Here is a 19,155-nt window from a genome sequence, read left to right on the forward strand (position 1 = left end):
CAGGGTTTAACACCTGTATTAAAATCCATTTAACTTATTTTATGCATACTTTTTTTGTAATGAATAATACAAGCACAAACTAAGCTCGAGATTGTACAAATGACATGCATAACCATAAAGGGGGTAATTATCCTTTGGGTGCCAGTTACCCCTTTAAGAAGGGGGCCAGTTACCCCCAACACACTTATCCAACATATTAATACTTTATTTAAAAAGTATTCAAAATTGTCTCTAAACAAGAGAAAATGTTGAATACTTTATCTTAAGGCTTTACTACTTGATTCTTTATTGTGGGCAAGTTAACCCAGGGGGCTAGGTACCCTACTACCCTACGTCTTGGATTAGGCTACTTCAATTTAAAAATAATAGGTGCGCGAAATAATTATGACACGTTGCAAGTTTGATTTTAAAACATTCAAATAAAATAGAAAATCATTGTTATTTGAACCCAAATAAGAGTTGCACACCTCAAGTTGTTGTGTATGTGATCATTATGTGCTCAAAGGTGGGCGCACATAACCAGATTAGTGACCGATGAAGCGCTAGTTTAATTTCTCAGATTTTGGCTGGTATAAACAGAGCAGGCCTATGTCTACAATAAAATTAGCCGAGCAATATAACCTGTGTTTTAGTTATCTACTATGAATTCACCTTTGAGGTGGGATATGGGTTTTAAAAACTCTGTTTCTAAGCTATGATTGAAGAAAAATTCCAAACTAACTGCTAACTTTGATTTAGATTTTTTTTTTAAATCACATAACTGAAAGTAATAATTACAAAGCAATTCTATAACCCGGTTTGGGTAGGTTTCAGTTACAATTACACATTTGTAATCAGTAACGTAAATTTTTGATGACTCAAACTCAGTAACGTAATCTGATTACGTTGAATTACTTTAAGATTACATTCAAGAGGCATAGAAGACAAATAGGTGTAGCTAGGGCCGCGTTAACTGAATGCCCAACTACCCCTGACTGCAATGTTGCAGTTCCGGCAGAGGATCAATGTAGGCGGTGTCAAAAGTTTGTCCATCTGAGGTTTGACAATCATACACTGAATACAAACACACACGTTTATGCAAGGCACATGTTTAATACAAACGTAGTTCATTTTTGAAGATCGTAAGAAATATAATATTAAGTGATACCTGCCAGAGTATGTGAGCGGAGAGTTGATGGAAATCCCACCCATCGCTCTCAAGCAAAGGTTACTCTCTGCTCCACCTCTCCATTTTTTGTTTTGTCATAATTCAAACACAATCTGTCAATTTTCTGGTTATGTATGTCGAGTTTTTGTTTTTTTATATAACAAAGCAATACCGTATTTTAATGAAGTATAACTTGTTTATTTAACAACATGAAAGGATGAGGATACAGTATTGTCAGCGTTGTAGGGAGTGGAGACAGTCACATGAAATACGGTAAGGGTTTTTATTTTCCAACTCAAAGCATGTCAAAATAACTGACTGGGCAAGCCCAATATAAAGTGAGGTGTAAAGCCTCGAAAACAGAACACGCGAACGAAGCCAGAATGATAACAATAGACACACACAATTCCTGTACTCACTGCACGGTGACATGGAAATAATAGCCACCAAGGCACTGGGGAAACAGTGGGCCATACATATAGGTGTAATCAGTGGCGTTTTTATATGTAAAAAAAATGGTGGGGCACAAACCATTTCAAAATATAGGATACATCCCAGTAAAGCTACAAAACTCAATCTTGCTACTGATGTGTTTATTTAACACATCAACAAACAGCGTGGCTACACAAAATACTTTTAAAGACAGAGGGGCTTGCTTCTACCAGGTGTTGTAGTACACATACTGGAGAGAGAGAGAGACCTTCTTGTGTAATTGCTCTCATTCTCTCTCACACACATGTAAAATTACCACTGTCACATTTACAAACCTAAATTAGGAAAGCAACCAAGCTAAGAATCAATGTGCATACAGGGCCATACGCATACAGCAATGAGCTCAACACCACTGAAGGCCACAACGAAGCGGAAAGACAACTTTTTAGGGATCCATTCTATGACAAAAACCTTAATAGATAAGCATGGACACACTGACACTCGTCACCATCTACAGGTGCTGGTCATAAAATTTGATTATCATCAAAAAGTTTATTTCAGTAATTCCATTCAAAAAGTGAAACTTGTATAATGTATACATTCATTCCACACAGACTGATATATTTCAAGTGTTTATTTCTTTTAATTTTGATGATTTTAACTGACAACTAATGAAAACCCCAAATTCAGTATCTCAGAAAATTAGAATATTGTGAAAAGGTTCAATAATGAAGACGACTAGTGCCACACCCTAATTAGCTAATTAACTCAAAACACCTGCAAAGCCTTTAAATGGTCTCTCAGTCTAGTTCTGTAGGCAACACAATCATGGGGAAGACTGCTGACTTGATAGCTGTCCAAAAGAGGACCATTGACACCTTGCACAAGGAGGGCAAGACACAAAAGGTCATAGCTAAAGAGGCTGGCTGTTCACAGAGCTTTGTGTCCAAGCACATTAATAGAGAAGCGAAGGGGAGGAAAAGATGTGATAGACAAAAGTGTACAAGCAATAGGGATAACCGCACCCTGGAGAGGATTGTGAAACAAAACCCATTCAAAAATGTGGGGGAGTTTCACAAAGAGTGGACTGCAGCTGGAGTCAGGGCTTCAAGAACCAACACGCACAGATGTATGCAAGACATGGGTTTCAGCTGTTGCATTCCTTGTGTCAAGCCACTCTTGAACAAGACACAGCGTCAGAAGCGTCTTGCCTGGGCTAAAGACAAAAAGGACTGGACTGCTGCTGAGTGGTAGAAAATCTATGGGGTATGAAGAGGAAGACGTGATACGCCAGACCCAACAATGCAGAACAGCTGAAGGCCACTATCAGAGCAACCTGGGCTCTCATAACACCTGAGTAGTGCCACAGACTGATCGACTCCATGCCACACCGCATTGCTGCAGTAATTCAGGCAAAAGGAGCCCCAACTAAGTATTGAGTGCTATAATCCTTTTTTGTATTGGTCTTAATTAATATTCACATTTTCGGAGATACTGAATTTGGCATTTTCATTAGTTGTCAGTTATAATCATCACAATTAACAGAGACCGGGCCGTCTTACCAGTGTGAAGCTCAGTGTTGCGGAATTGAGTGGTGAGCTCAGACTTATCTTTTCCTCATTTCCTAGAGGCCATAGTTTCACAGCATACTCAAGCTCAGATGTAGGGAATGACATTGTGGGAAGAGCGAGCTGTCAACCAGCTTGGCAGCAATTAGGTGGTCACATTGTGAAAACCTCTGTTCCACCTGGGAGATGACTATGTCGCATGCCTCCTTCATCACCAACACTATGTTGGTTACTGGCCGGCCTGGCTCGTCTGTTCCATCGTGAGCTGTGGCAGCCCATTCATAAGTTTGCTTCCGCATATTCTGTACATTCTCCTTGAAACGGGTGAGCACACTGCTAATCCCAGATGCATCAATGCTCCGTTTTTGCAGTGTTGTATGAAACATCAACTTCTGGCATAAGGAAGAAAACAAATTCCAGCATCTGTTTGTTATGCTGCTCAATGGAGCGCCTGTATGCACTGTCAACTTGGGCTGTGACATTTACCCTTCCAAGTAAGCCCAATATCACAGCATTGTCCAGATGACTCCCGCTGCTCTCATGTTTTGCAATCCTCTCAGAAAGATGTTTCAAATCTTTGTAACCCGTCCTCGACCAAGTACCATCTCCACCAAATAGCACACATGGATAACAGAAGACTGCCTTCTTTTGTATGCTAACTGTTTTTCTTTTTCTTCGAAAACCATTCCACGTTAAACCCGCGGTTACTTTTACCTGCAGTTTCAGTGATGACAATGTCCCATGGCTGATGGGCACCAATTCGCTTTACTTCAAGTTTCTCCTCCAAATTAAAGGTTTCAAACCGGTGCTTGAGTATGAAATCCACTTTATTCATTTTCTCAAGTTATCTGGCGTTTGTGACGCTATCAAGCTAGATAAGACAATCTACCCTCCTCGCCGTTCTTGCCGACTAATGTGGGCGCCAGACAGACAGGTCTGAAATACAAAATTACGCTGTAGTGGGGCTACCGACTGGCAGCCCCACTTCGCATCAAATTTGTGTGATCTACATTGATCACACTAACATTCTGAGCATGCGTATTAATACTTTGACACGTACAATGTACATTGCAATGTGAGAGAGGGGCTAGCCCCACATTCACGCTTAGCCTATGGCCTACTACTGGGAACTCGAATTGGCAGAACGCAGTCGGAAGCAGCAAGGCTGGGACCAATGAGCATGAAATAAAATCCTAACACAAATGATATGCAATTTAGGAAGATACTATATTCATATATAATAAATTATAGGAAGCAATCTTCGAGTAATAAAAATAAAAATGATGTTGCAGTTCTTTCTGTTGACGACTGGTGGGGATGTGCCCCACCAGCCCCTAATGACCATTCGCCCCTGGGTGTAATGATCAATGGGAATGGGAAAGAGGTGTGTGTGATAATATGGGGACAGTCCGGGGTGAAGGTGATTAGTGGTGATTAAGGGGAACAGTTGTGCCTAGAAGGCTGGTGATGGAGATCTCCGGAGTTGCTTTTAGAAAGACGAGTTGGGCCAGAATCTGTGGCTTCAGGATGATGTCATGAATGGCTCATGATGCATTTCTGTACTTCTCTATGGCTGCAGCCACCGCTCCTTTAGCAACCAGCGAGGACCGTTGCAGTTGTGTAAAGTATGAGCCGTTGGGTATGTCTGGTTCCTTTATCACCCACTCGGTTTAAAATCTACGATCCAAGACAGCAACTAGGACAAGATGCTTATCTAAATAGTATGGTGTGTAATGAGTGGAAAATGTATCTTATAGTGTCATTTTTCAATAATATTATAGCTAATTAACAGATAATACAACTACAAACATATTTGCAGCTCTGGAAGAAAATAAGAGACCACTGCAAAATTATCAGTTTCTCTGGTTTTACTATTCATAGGTGTGTGTTTGAGTAAAATGAAATTTTTTGTTTTATTCTATAAACTACTGACAACATTACTCCCAAATTCCAAATAAAAATATTGTCATTTAGTTTGAAACAAAAACACCCTATTAAAATATAAGTAGACAATACAATTAAAAAAACTAAAAGTTTTTATTCTTAGCTACAATTTAGCTAACCACTTCGTTCCTTTCTGATAGCATGTGCACGTTTTCCATAATGATTCTTTAGCTTTGGTTACTACATCACCTCACTCCCTCTCCTGCATGTCCCTGGTTCTCCTAATTTCTGTGAGTTACCTTTATTTTGCAGCAGTGGATTTTATCAGTTTCTTTATTAAATAATTGAATAAACTTCATGAAAGCTTAAGCAATGAGGTTTATATTAGTATGTACCGCTATATCTACGTAGGATAGTTTTGGTTAAGATTCACTTTCACAGATGTTGATTCCTTAGTGAACTTCAGCTTGAGTGACCTGGAAGGAGAAGGGAATGGGTCGGGTTAAACCAAGTGGCCAACTCCAAGGCTGAAAAAGGAAGCCTACCCGGAAGTGCCAAAAACGGCTATTCATCGAATGGCCACTTGAGGCTGGCTGCAAAAGGGAGTAATCCTTGCTTATTTTCCCCTTTTTGACAACTGTGTTTTTTTAAAATTATATCTCATGTTTAAATTATATTAAGTCTTGTAATTAGGGGGTGTGACCTACTGAGTGGCAGGTGTGTGGCTCGCGCAGTCAATCGTGTCACTCCTTGCAGTTTGTCCTGTCTGATATTGTCTCCGCTAACTCCAGTTGTTATAATGAAGTGACATCCAAATAAACGACTCGTAAAAGTTTTTACCAATTGTTTTACAGTCTATATTCTCAACAAAATCTAGAGTGGCAGAATAACCACATTTATATATAAAAGAGTACCAGGTACTCCGCAGATGTGGGCCAGGACCTCATGCCCTCCTAAGTTCAAAACAGGATGAGACTGGGAAAATTCAGAAAATGCATTCCTCATATCAACAAGGATTTATAATGGAGAAGGAGAACTTAGTGGAGAAGGATACTGACCCAATAATATAGCAGCGTAAGATCTTGGAACTGAGATGGGGGTCCGGTGACACTGTGGCCCTATCTGGGGGAGGCCCCGGACAGGGCCCAACAGGCAGGAAATCAATCCACCCACATTGCCAAGCATCAACCAAAGGGACACCCACCAACCCCAACCACCCTGAATGAGGGCCGAGTATTGCCAGCAGAGTACAGCCCAATTGCACAAGTGCGCAAAAGAGAGACAACAACAAGCCATTGACTCCGCCCCCGAGAGGCAATGGATCAGCTATCCAGAAGTTAGGACGAGTGACGCGCTGCCAAGATGGCGACGACCATCTCCGCCAAAAATGAGCTTCAAAACGGGCCTTCAGACACCTATGGGTGACGTCACGGTTACTACGTCCATATTCTTTACAGTCTATGGGTTAAACGAGTTTGACTTCACCCCTTTGAGCCCTGTCCCGAACTGCAACACTGCACTCGGGCTTCTCACCCAATAGGCTACATGGGCTGCAGCCCTGGGCCCCGACCACTAGAGGGCCCCGGGAGTGGATGGCTGAATGGGAATTTTCATTGGATTTTGAATCACATTTTACATTGAGTTTGGCCTTACTGTACATCCATACATTAGTTAGCTATACCTTAGGTTATTTAAGTAGCTAGCTATGGGCTATCACTTCTCGCAGGGTTTGTTTCAGTTCACTGTACAGTAAGTGTCAGTTAAAAAAGACTTGCAACATGTCATGAGACCACAAGGAAATCTAATAGCGGAGCAAATAAGAGAAAACAACAGCCATTGAAAAAGGCTAGAAATGAACAAGTGCTTAGTAAGATGCCAAAACTTACCACTTTCCTCAAAAATAATTCAGAAAACTGGTAGCATTTCTACGAGGACCCTGGTAGAAATTCTGCTTGAATTAGCAACCATCCCTCTGACAAAAGTAATTGCACTGCAACGCTCCCCAAGTCTACCGTGTCTACCTAAGTCACTCTCAGGTTTTGTGGAAGATTTACGTGGCCAGTTTGAAGAGTTGGAGATAACAGCGAAACAAATCTCTGCTACACTAGAATACCATTCGACAATCACTCGGGCAAGTAAAAAGAAAACAAAGAGCAGATGAGTCTAGTACACCTGATCACACCCTCACAGGCAGAGAGACATTTAGTGTAGAAGGGTTTCTGGTGATTATTGACAGTTTGACCAGTGTCCTACGTCAAAGGTACAATGCACACAGAGACCTACAACTAATTTGGCTTCTTAACTTGTCTCAAAAACAGGTCCACGGAGGAGATGCACAATTCCTGTTGTAATCTCATGCACAAGTACAGCAAGGATCTACAAGATGACTTTGAACATGAATTTGTTCTGTTCGTTTTGTAACTCCTTAACCAATGACCTGTTACTTGGGAATCTAAAATTAATGCTGAGAGAAAAACAGCTTCAAAGTGCTTCTCCCAGTGTTGACATTGCACTCAGGATTATTATCTTGCCTAATCTTCTAAACATTCTTGTCACTCCAGGACCTTGAGATGCTTCTTACGGAGCCACTCCTTAGTTGCCCTGGCTGTGTGTTTCGGGTCGTTGTCATGCTGGAAGACCCAGCCACGATCCATCTTCAATGCTCTTAATGAGGGAAGGAGGTTGATGGCCAAGATCTCACGATACATGGCCCCATCCATCCTCCCCTCAATACGGTGCAGTTGTCCTGTCCCCTTTGCAGAAAAGCATCCCCAAAGAGGAAAACCTGCAAAATCGGCAGTGTATCAAATACTTTCTCCCCATTGTACCACAGCAAACGTCAGTTTCTTTGCACATGTAGTGGCATCCACCTTTAGAGTTTTACTTCTTTTGGCCCGCAACTTCTCCCCACCCCTTTGCCCTATTGCTGAGCCACCGCATCTGACACGAGAAACAGTTGACAGTAGGGGAGGGAGGGGTGGGGCCTAGTAAGAGATTTGATTGGATCAGCCCAGTGTCAGTATAGAAAATTAACCAATGGGCTGCTGTCTCTGCATTATGAGCCGGTCATTGGCCCATAGTTACACCAGCCCCACAAGTGCCTCAAGTGGTCATTAGAGTTAGCATAAAGTGCTAATTTTGTAAAGTCATAGTTCAGTCGATTTTTGACATAGCAACTAGTTTCATTATCAGCCCTGTTAAGAAGTATGGCCTAGAGTCTGGAAATATACTGATGAGTAAATCCGATTAGAATTACCATTAGCATGTGTTGAATATGGACAGAATTCTGTCAGCTGCCATTTTGCCATCTTTTGAGATATCAACCAACAAATGCCCATGGTCTTATATGGGGGTGGTATCTGGATGCATAGGTGAATATGAAGTGCATAGGTTATTGTTCCTATTAAGAATTCCACACATGCACATTGTGCATACATTTATTGTACAGTAGTCAGCCATTTTGTCCGCCATTTTGCAAGTTCTCTCTTCTTCCTGAAAAGATTTAAGGGATGCATGTATAATGGTGCTTTTCCACTGCATGGTACCGACTTGACTCTAATCGCCTCGTCTTTACTCGCTTTGGGAGCTTTTCCACTGCATGGTACCAGCTTGACTCTAATCGCCTCGTCTTTACTCGCTTTGGGAGCTTTTCCACTGCATGGTACCAGCTTGACGGCTCAACACGCCTCGCCTTTTTTGCTTATCCACTGGCCAAACGTTAGGATAGTACCTGGTACCAGATACTTTTTTAAGACACCTGTATGCCAAAGGACAAATCTATTGGATTTACGGTTTTGTAGTTTTACACAAATTTTCGTTGTATAGAAAAATCCATCATAGCAGAATGTATGGGTTCTTGAGGCTTTTTTCTTCATCATGAGAAATGAGGCAGGTACAAAATAAATCAGCACAGTAGGACAAACAGGGTGGAAATGGCATAATTTTGAAATTAGCTAATTGAATCGTGTACTATAGCGCCCCTGGTGGAGGAATCGGGGCAGAGGTCTGTATGGTTGTTCCGCGTGGACTATTTAAAGTTTTAAGTTTATTGCATTTTTTACTATGGACCTTTGGATTTATTAAGCATTTTAGGTGTAAACCTGAATACAGTAGGATTCTGCAGGGTGGAAAACATCCTGGCAGATATGGAGGAAGACATGGTGTCACATGGTAATGTGTCACATGGTAATGTGTCACATGGTAATAATCATAATGTTGCCCCTTTTCCACTGCTGCTTTTTAGAAAATATAGTGGTGACTTTCGGCAAATTCACACTTCACCCTTTATCAGTGTAGACTATGAATATTTTTAGGCACTAATTCTAAACGTTAAAATAAGTAGGCTTCATGAGCATGGAAATTCAGTTTCTCCTAACATCGGCCCCAGGGTATTTCACATTAGGGCGTCAATGTGTTTGCCTATCATCTTGGTATCGTAATACAACAACACACCCCTCCCAGGTATGTATCTCTTCCACAGGGTAACCAAAATATAGTACAGGAATAGTAGGAAGTGGTTGTCAGAAATACATAAATATATCCATGTTGTGTCTTTTGCTGAAACTTATTCTCTGTTTGATTCTGTGATCTTTGACATAAATGGATATATGCTTTCTGTAGTAATTTGTACATGTTCTTGGTGAAATACCAACCTTGTTATTTGGCTAGTTTGACTAGGCCCAACTTTAGGATGTCACATAAAGGCGTGGAAGGTCTGGAAAAATTTATTCAGATTTCTCGCTGAACATGTTGGATTCCTATGCTATGAAACCAAGCATTCTTTACCAATAACATGCATATTGTTGCCATATACTGTATGTCATTCAATAGACCACTGATGTTGGGGGTTGAGAAGGATTATAGACTTTCTGATAACGTTTAATGCTAACAATAAGGCCATCATCACAGATCGACACCCACAAGACCTGAAGAACATGCGGGAGCTGCGTCCAGGAAAAATCATGGGCTCAATTTGAACTTTACCCAGTACAATGTCACAATTTTTTAAACTGTTTTATAAAAGCAAATTATGTTGAGTAATTGTGTACATTCCAATGCAATCTTGAACAGTGCTTTGTGGACAGCTTTCCCAAGGCCAAAAAGAGGAAGTGTTCTGTACATTTTATTAAAATCTCCCCTGATATATGGTAAATGGTGATGCATGAAATATTTTCAATACATAAATGTTATTTGATTATGGTATTGGGAAAAGTTCATGCTGCCAGAAATAGGATGCATGTTACTGGAATTACAGTGAGAGAAAGAACAAAGGCTCATTCAAGGTTTTTTCAAATTAAAGGAAGTCCCATTTACTCCCTTTATATGTAGTATATATTCAGTGCAACCCATGACGTCAAAGCTAACAAAGTCATGAAAAAAAAAATGAAAGCTGAGTCACGCAGCAAGAACGTGAACCAAAATGCAAGCAAGTTGTGGCGGATATTCAAGTAAATATTCAAATGGGGAGCTGATCCTCATATGGAAGGCTTGTCAAACACTGTATTCTAGAAACCCAATTTTTTGTCATGGGACCTTTTTGCAGAAAGTGCAATGGCTCAGCAGACAATAATGATACATTTCATCAAAATACCACGCACACTCCTCATGTTAGTGTCAATGGGCACTTATCCACAGGCCCTTATTCAGGGACGTCACCAGACTTGTATAACTCACAGGGCTCAGACTTATTTACTTTTATTCAAGCAGGAAATTGACAAATGTATAACGATGCAATATCCCCCTTGGCATGTGTGGCTACCGTTTGAGGTTTAATACAGTCCTGCTAACTTCACTGTCTTTCAATACAAGGCCCCCGTGTGGTATGTAGGATGAATATCTCTCATACCCCTCAGGTTGTGTGATACGTCTAGACTGTTCTGCGATTACAACAGGTATGAGGCTGACATATGCTAAATGTGTCACTTATCCCCTCACCAGACACAAGAATGATAAATGTATAGATTAAAGTCATTTTTGGAGTTTAATGACGTGTTGAGTCTGTCGATTGTGGGAGTCATCTTTGAGGGAGGTCCAGAATTAACTGTAGGAATTGACTGTTCAGTCTGTCTGTTACAGATGTGACCATATGTCAGCTTGGCTCCTGAGCCAATATCCTCCTCACCAGCTGGTCAGGAAAGCCTCAAACAGCCTGTCGACCGGCTCAACCTGGACAGAGCTACAAACCAACAACAAAAAAGTCAGTCCATGATTGGACGTTCTCTCTTCGTCATCCAAAAGCTGCTTAGTTAAGTCTGAAGATTCCCAGAGTCCCTGGCTGGGGAACAGGATCCATTTAAAGAAGCATCAGAGGCTTCAGTTTGGCTAAACTTCAATGTAGTGGAGTGTCTCTCTGTGCAAATGGACTGTGTGGTCTGTTCTCTTCTCCCACACACAAATGTTCACATCCAGTTGAGTCCTCACCATGCTCGCATTGCCGTGTGGCGTCCTCGTGGAGATGTTGCCCCACACTCCGCCAGAAAACTCAGGCTCTGTTTTCCTGTCAGAGTTCAAACTGGCCAGTGTGACTGGCCATAGCCTGCCGTGCTGTGGCCTGCAACATTATCAACCACAACTGTAATGAACCCTGGTTTTCTTGACTCAAAGAACATTTGCATCAACTTAGTTTGCTTATAATGTTTCACAAACACTGCTATATTATGTTCAACCTATTTACAGAAACCCCAAAATTACTTTAAACCAATTCCCTTTTATCAGTTATTGCTAATATTTTGATTGAAGTAAGGCATTCAAATGAAGGAAGGCTTTATAATATTAAATAAGTAAAATCTGAAATATGCATTATAAATGGAAATCATTTTGAAGGTTAAAAGTTACTAAGCCTGCACATATTTATTTTGACATAATCCTTTGCGCCCCAGATCTCTTCTTGTTTTGTCAATCTACCAGACACTTCCTTTATATTTGTAACTTTCATGTCCTAGTGCCATTTCCTTTTGTTGAAATATTCTGCTTACAATGTTGATGTTGCAATGTTGATGTGCCTCTAACTAGGTCAGGTTCACCTTTTCTTCATAACTACTGTTGACCAAATAGAATGTGCTTGTGTTCATTTCAGTATATAGTAAGTTCAGGATTGAATAGTTTTGGATCTTATATTTGTTTTGCACAGGAGGATGAGTCAGTTGGTATAGCAGATCTCAGAACAGTTTTGGATTGGTTTATCTGGCTCATACATGACTCTTTCATGTGTGTTGATTATTGTGGGTGGGATTCAGTCAAAGCATAAAACCTTTCATTTACACAGGCAGTGGGCAGGATGTGCCTGTGTTCTCATGCCAGGCCCCCATAATTTCCTTGCAAAGAAAACAATGGTTTCAATTCGGGTTAAATAACATTTGCTTAGTTAGTTTCCCAGTAGGAAACAATGGCCAGTCCTGGACTGAAATTCAAGCTCAGTGAAAATCCCCATGTATTTTTAGTACCGGTCAATGGTGAATTTGTACCCTAGGAGGTAAATATTTAATCAAAACGGTGACAACATTTCTCAAAATTCAAGTGTTGTGCTCTTCCATTTCCTTCCGGAGAGAAATGTGTTGCCAGAAATGACCACTTGGTGGCAGTGCAGACTGATTAGCAATGCATCCTACAGACCTCAGAACACAGGCCTTCTCCTCCACCAGGGAGGGCACGTGTCCCAAGACTCTGCTGGTCTGCTCTCATGCATTTTGGTTTACTCAGTGGTTGTGTTCATTGACAGGCATATGTTTCAACTTGTGGTCCTGTTAGGTTGTCTGACTGGAGAGATACCAGAGAAGCTGTTTCTCCCATGTTTGAATTTTGTTTCACTCCATGTTAAGTTGTTTTTTTAATTCACTTTTATTACTTTTTTATTCATAACGTAGGTACATTTTATTAAAAAAAAATTTGTAAGTCTTTTTTTTTACTCAGAAAATCTATAATAAATTAGGTTACCCTTCAAACCATCAACGTCTCCAATCCTAGAGTTTCAATCCTAACGCCTTTCCATTCATAGCTTTCTTACACAACAATATAGAACTATTGTTATTATCAATGTGATTTCATATATGTAGTTGTTTTGTCCTTGGCCCTGCATCATTCTTGTCTTGTTGCTATGGACAGGAAATATGGTTAATATGGTGTCAGAAATAACATTACATTGTCCCACCCTGCTGGGCTATAAACTGATACCATGGACACCGTGACATTTACCGTGGCAACCAGTGGCTGGGAAATAGGCAGAGGCAGAGACAATTCATACCATGTCACTCTTTAACTGCTTGACTACATCTCTTGGCCTAGCTGTTGTCTGTTTATCTCTCTCTCTCTCGCTCTCTCTCGCTCTCTCTCGCTCTCTCTCGCTCTCTCTCGCTCTCTCTCTCTCTCTGGGAATGTATTCAGGTGTTGTTGAAGTAACTATATTTAAAAGTTCAAGCTGTATGCTGACCTTTACATTCCTTTTCTTTTATATTGTATCATGCTTTTCACATATCACCAGTTCATATGTGAACAACATTGGTATTTTAGTGGTAAATAGGATAAACGTCTTGAGGAAAATGTAGACATTGTCATGATTATGGATAACTATGAAATGATTGTCAATGATGATGAGTGAGGCCAGAGATATTATTATTATTATTATTACCTCCAAACGTGTACATTTAGCATGTTTGATGTAGCATCTGTATCTTTCTCACTCGTCATTCATTAATTGTTTTTGGTATTGGTATGGCATTGTAAGAATATGTCAAAAAGAATATGGGACCTAATACTAAAGTTTTAGCTACTTAATTAACGGAATAATCTAGAGATTCACATACTTTTTCAGACAAAGAAATGTAATGTTGAATTAATTTGTTAAAAAAATGTAATTTAATTGTAGATTTTTTAAAATTGTTTTAATCAGGTTCACTTTATCAAACCTGGTGATTAAAATGAGGATCTAATCCCATTTTAGTAAGTAAATGTGAAAGAGTTCCCAAAATTTCTGTCACCCCTTGTAATGATTTCTCACTATTGACTTACAGTAGTAACATGTATTGTAACCGGTTATACCTTTTTAATATTTCAAACAAATTCACAACAAACTGTTTTTCATTTATCCCACAATCCTGTTCCAACATTAAATACAACACAAGTCAGTTCGATGCCATTCAAGAAATCTCTTAGTTTTTTTTTCCAGAAGTCACATCCTCACCTGAAATATAAGCAAATGTATGTGTTAATCTAGATGTTATTACATTTATTCAGTAGACAACTCCTGCTAACTAGCCAAAACCCTCTTAGGCTTGTTAAGCGAGAGCTTAAGTAGGGCTTAAGAATCACCCTTTAGACACGGTACTTCAGGCCTGCATGTAGCCTTTTCAATTTCATACTCTATACTGTTTGTTGCCACAGCAATGAGACCAGAAAAAGTATGGAGCCTGCTTTCCAGTCACTGATGAACAAATATCCAATGCTTCCTATGTCCTTTCTGAATCTGACTGGTGAGGGGTCCAGGAGCCGCCACATGCGTGGCTGTTCCCAATACTTGGTTTGCCCTATGATGACACGCTCCAAGCTCCCTACCTGCCTCCCCTGTCTGCTGGAGACACGATCTGCAGGCTCTGAGCCAAACCCACAGACTGTATCCAGTCAGTTCCCAAGGCCATGAGATGTGCTGCCGCGTGACAATGAGATTTTTTGGATTTTAGTTTTAGATTCCGTCTCTCACAGTTGAAGAGCACCTATGATAAAAATGACAGACTTCCACATGCTTTGTGAGTGGGAAAACCTGCAGTGTATCAAATACTTGTTCTCACCACTGTATTTTTATTAAGCACACCCAAGATGTCGATCGAATCGGTTCAACTTAAACGGGAGGTTTTTTAAGCACGACTTCTATTTCTACGGGATGTCGGCTTTCGATCTATTCCCTGAGGCTGCGTGGATGGCAGGCCCCGTTGGCAGCACGAGAAAGGAGCCCATCGGTGTTTGCTCTCTGGCGCTAGGGTGTGGGCTGGGGGGGCTGGACGAGAACGCCATAGAAGAGGCACAGAGGCTGGACCAGTGGGGAGCCTCATCACTCTCTCCACACTTCTGCTGTCATGCTCTTTGTGTGGGGAACATTACATAGACCCCAGGCAGCAGGCTCCCAGGTAACTGTCGTCGGGGGGGGGGGGGGTGCACGGCACGGCTGGGGCCCGCCAAGACTAGCTTCTGTTCACACCAGAAGAATCGGACTACCTTACTTTTATGTTGCGCACCCCAGCATCAGTCAAACATAGGAGGCCATGACTTTACAGGCAAGGAACTTTGTCTTGTACTTAAAGGACCTTATTCACATCCCTTCATCATTGTGTTGTTGCTTTGTTGATAACGTGGTGGAAGAGTTTGACACTTTTCAATTGCCACAGGCCAACCTAAAGAAAAATATTAAAAGTTATCAAATGAACATTGCATTTGATTAAAAAATATATAATAGCTATAGGGGAGGGATCGAAGTTATACTATAGATGCAATGTCCAAACCTTGAGGAAATGCTGTATTGATCATGTGTGATATTCTTTTTCAAATCCAAGACATTTTGTTGCTTTTTTAATCGGTTGTCTTGCCCAGCTGAATAGCAAGTAACAGTTTCAGAACATTTAGATATCATATTATATCAAGGCGACAAAAAGAAAGCACTAATGGCATGTTGCCAGTTCCTTTTGGATTCTCTGCAATGAAAAGGCAGCACTTTGTGCTTTGTTTTGATTCAGTATGGATTTTAATGACTTTCTGTCTCGTGATTTTCTCATACCTTCTCATTTACTTTCATTGACTATTCAAAATTATATGAAAAAGCTTACCCCCTAGCGTCAAAGCATATAGAAAAACCAATTGAATAAACAAAGACGGAACATGTTAAATGTTTCTTTGGTGTCATGCTGTGTTTTTTAAATGTTTGTTTTCCAGACATCACTTTGCTTTGTAATTAACTTTGCCTTAATTCACATCAAGCAATTCTATGATATCCATTCTCATTATGTCGACTGTTGCAAAGACTTAATTTAATTTCACATTTTTAAAGAATGTTCTTGACAAAAAACTTTTCCCTCAAGTATTATGAAACTTCTAAAGTGAAAGTTTAATTTACCAACATCACTGTTTTCTCAGACTTTGTATCTTGAACATGTCACTTAAAAGCTCAGCCCCGCAAAACAGCGGTGCATTTGGTCAATGATTTATAACTGTGTGCTGGACCGAATGGTTAATTGTGAACACTTGACATTACTACGGGCTGTCCTGTCCTGTCCTGTCCTGTTTGAACGCCTTGTTAGGGGGAAGGAAAGTTATTTGCACAGAGCCCAGGAAGGCCTGGCTCTGGTGTCATGGGCTCCGCTCTCCGCAGAGTAGCTGCGATGGAGTGGTCAGTGCCAGCCTGACTTATAACCCTTGCCTGTAAGGCTGACCATCAGGTCAACAGTTGGTTCACAGAGCCTGAGTGGCTGGCCTTTCTGTGGGTGTCAGGGGGCGCTCCCAGATATTATCCCAGGGCAATTAAGCAGAGTCTGCAGGTCAGTGTAGACAAATAAATCATACTGATGGTTTAAACACTGCAGCTTAATGCCCCTGATTGAGCAAAAACAAGGAAGCAGCCCCATGCTTGTTACTGCCTTGCTTGAGGTCCACCAGTGTGCTCCACATCACATCCCCAAAAAGCAGCAAGTGGGAAAGCTTTGTGGAGGATCAAAAGCTGTGCAAAGAGACATGAGCTTTAATTGTTCTGCTTTATTTTTAAGATAAAGGCAGACGGGGCATCAATTTAGCCTGTCTTTATTAGAGAACAAAGCAAAATGGGCTAACAGAATGCTAATTGACAGAGATATGTAAAGAATGATGAAAGTGATGTGGATTATTGCGTTATGACAGAAATGGGTTTTGATCAGGTTTTGCTGCGTGTTTTTACTCTCATTTGCTCATACTTAAACACAGCTTCTCTGAAATGTACTGTATCATAAATGATATCATATCACAGTCTTTGAACAAAAGAAAAGTCTTCTTTTTCTATGTACTGATATTAACTGCAGTAGCGATTGCTATGTATATGCTATGAACAATACTACGGTGGTTTTAAAGAAGTCCTATTGCAATGACTTTTATTCTGCAATGCATAGACCTTGCTATGGTTGTTTGTATGTTTGTGTGTATGTATGCATATATGAATGTGTGTGTGTGTCATCCAAAAACCAAAACAAATCAATAAACTATGACCCCATGCGTTTCTGTTAAATCCAACAAAATATTTCCCGCTTCCATAGTATTAACAGTTTTGTTTTGATGAAGAAGAATCTGTGCCAATACACCACAGCTATGTAAACTGTTGAACTAAATCACAGTGCATTGAAGAAAGGCCTTTCCCGCAACATGTCTGACATAAATATATGAGGTTTTTTTATTTTTTATTTCCTATTTGAAAGGCATCCATAAGTTAAGTGGGCTTCCTTTTGGTCTGCCTAATGGCTAGTGTGGAGAGATGAAGGAAGAACCTATACCATGTCAAATTGGCCTTTCTATCCAGGGTCAGGACTTTCTGTCTGGGTCCACTCGCATCTTTGCCTCAGAAGTTTTCCCATTCACTCGCACAATGTAACTGTCAGTCCGAACAACAGTTCCTACGTCCACTGGCTCCAGCACTCACAGGGCAACACAATATTTCACAGCACCGAACAATCGGCTGTCTGCCCGGACTAACCATATGGCTACTATGGGGTGCAATATTGACACACATCACTAATTATTCATAGAAAGGGAACGGAACAGAGGAGGCATCCCAGGTTCCCATTCTGTCACAGCATTGTACCTCTGAGCATGGGGTTCTGTTGGGGACTCATAAAAAAGACCATTCCCATTTTCCTGTTCTGTTTGTTTTCCACATTATGAAAGTTAATATATAAATGTTAAATCAGGTCTGTGTTGGTCTTGCTGTGCATCCCGAGCGATCCGACAGCATACTTTTAAGTAGGTTCCATTTCCACGGGACACTGGAAACGCTGGACACCAATTCAGCTAATGCTTGTTTATTAAGAAATTGTGGAAACAATTAAAAATAATTGTAATGTAATTAGTGCCGATGGTGAACGGTCCACTCACTAGAATAAAACATTTGCAGGATAAGGTTAATAAGACGATCTTACTAACATCTGATTTCGACTCTGTATATGTCATTATTTGTATTTGCATAGATTTTAATTAGCGCCCAATAGATTTACACTATGTGGGGGCGCACAGTGTTTTAACCCTGCGAGCAGCTTGCGTTACTCATATTACAGCTTTGCATTCCAGCATGTAAAACAGGCGTAACGTAGCTACTGTTAAGGTCGTTATTGCATCAGTAACTTGGTTAATTGCCTCTTGCTTGCCGTACTGTGAAATTGTCCTGTAATTGTTTAATTGGGCTTTTGAATGTTGTTTACTATTATATTTCCTAATGCAAATCATCTATCTCAGATAACCGGAATAGAAGTTTCCTTACACTAGAACGTCCTTACATTCATCTCTGTTATCTCTGTGTTTCAGACAATTGTTTGAAAAGTCTTTCTCTCAACATCTGTACAATTCACAGAGAATAAATTCACATCAGGCCCCTGCTTGAAAGTGTACTGTGTAAATCTGCTATCGGTGTTAGTCTTTGCCCCCGCCGGCCCCAGTCTGACCCCCTACGAGGTGGGAAAATCCACTTGTCCATCAGCCCATGACAGGCCCATGTTGAGCCAGACTCCATCAGACCCCTCAGCAACCAGAATGATTGACACCCTTTCACTTTGTGCCTTACTCAAGGGGTGGAGCTCCCTAACTGTCACACTTGATGGGTGTTGAGCAGGATGCGTTCATCCAGAGCAGAGCATGGCCCCTCTAAGCTGTAGGGGTCCCTCTTCACACAAACACTGTGAGGCCCCTCTGTGGAGTCATGTCGGTATGACATGACCGGAGGTACAGCCAGGCGACGTTTGAGCCTCACTCTGATCTAGCAACACAGTTCGGCACTAAGAAAAAGTTTGCTTGTTAGCAGAGGGTAAAGGTGTCCACAGCTCCAGATGTTGGTTTGGTGCAGATCCCCCTGATGGTTGTGTGATGTGGGCCACCACATCTGTTCAGGCAGAAAAGGGCCATATTGCATCCCAT

Source organism: Esox lucius, chromosome 5, assembly GCF_011004845.1.
Source record: "Esox lucius isolate fEsoLuc1 chromosome 5, fEsoLuc1.pri, whole genome shotgun sequence".
Lineage (NCBI taxonomy): Eukaryota > Metazoa > Chordata > Actinopteri > Esociformes > Esocidae > Esox > Esox lucius.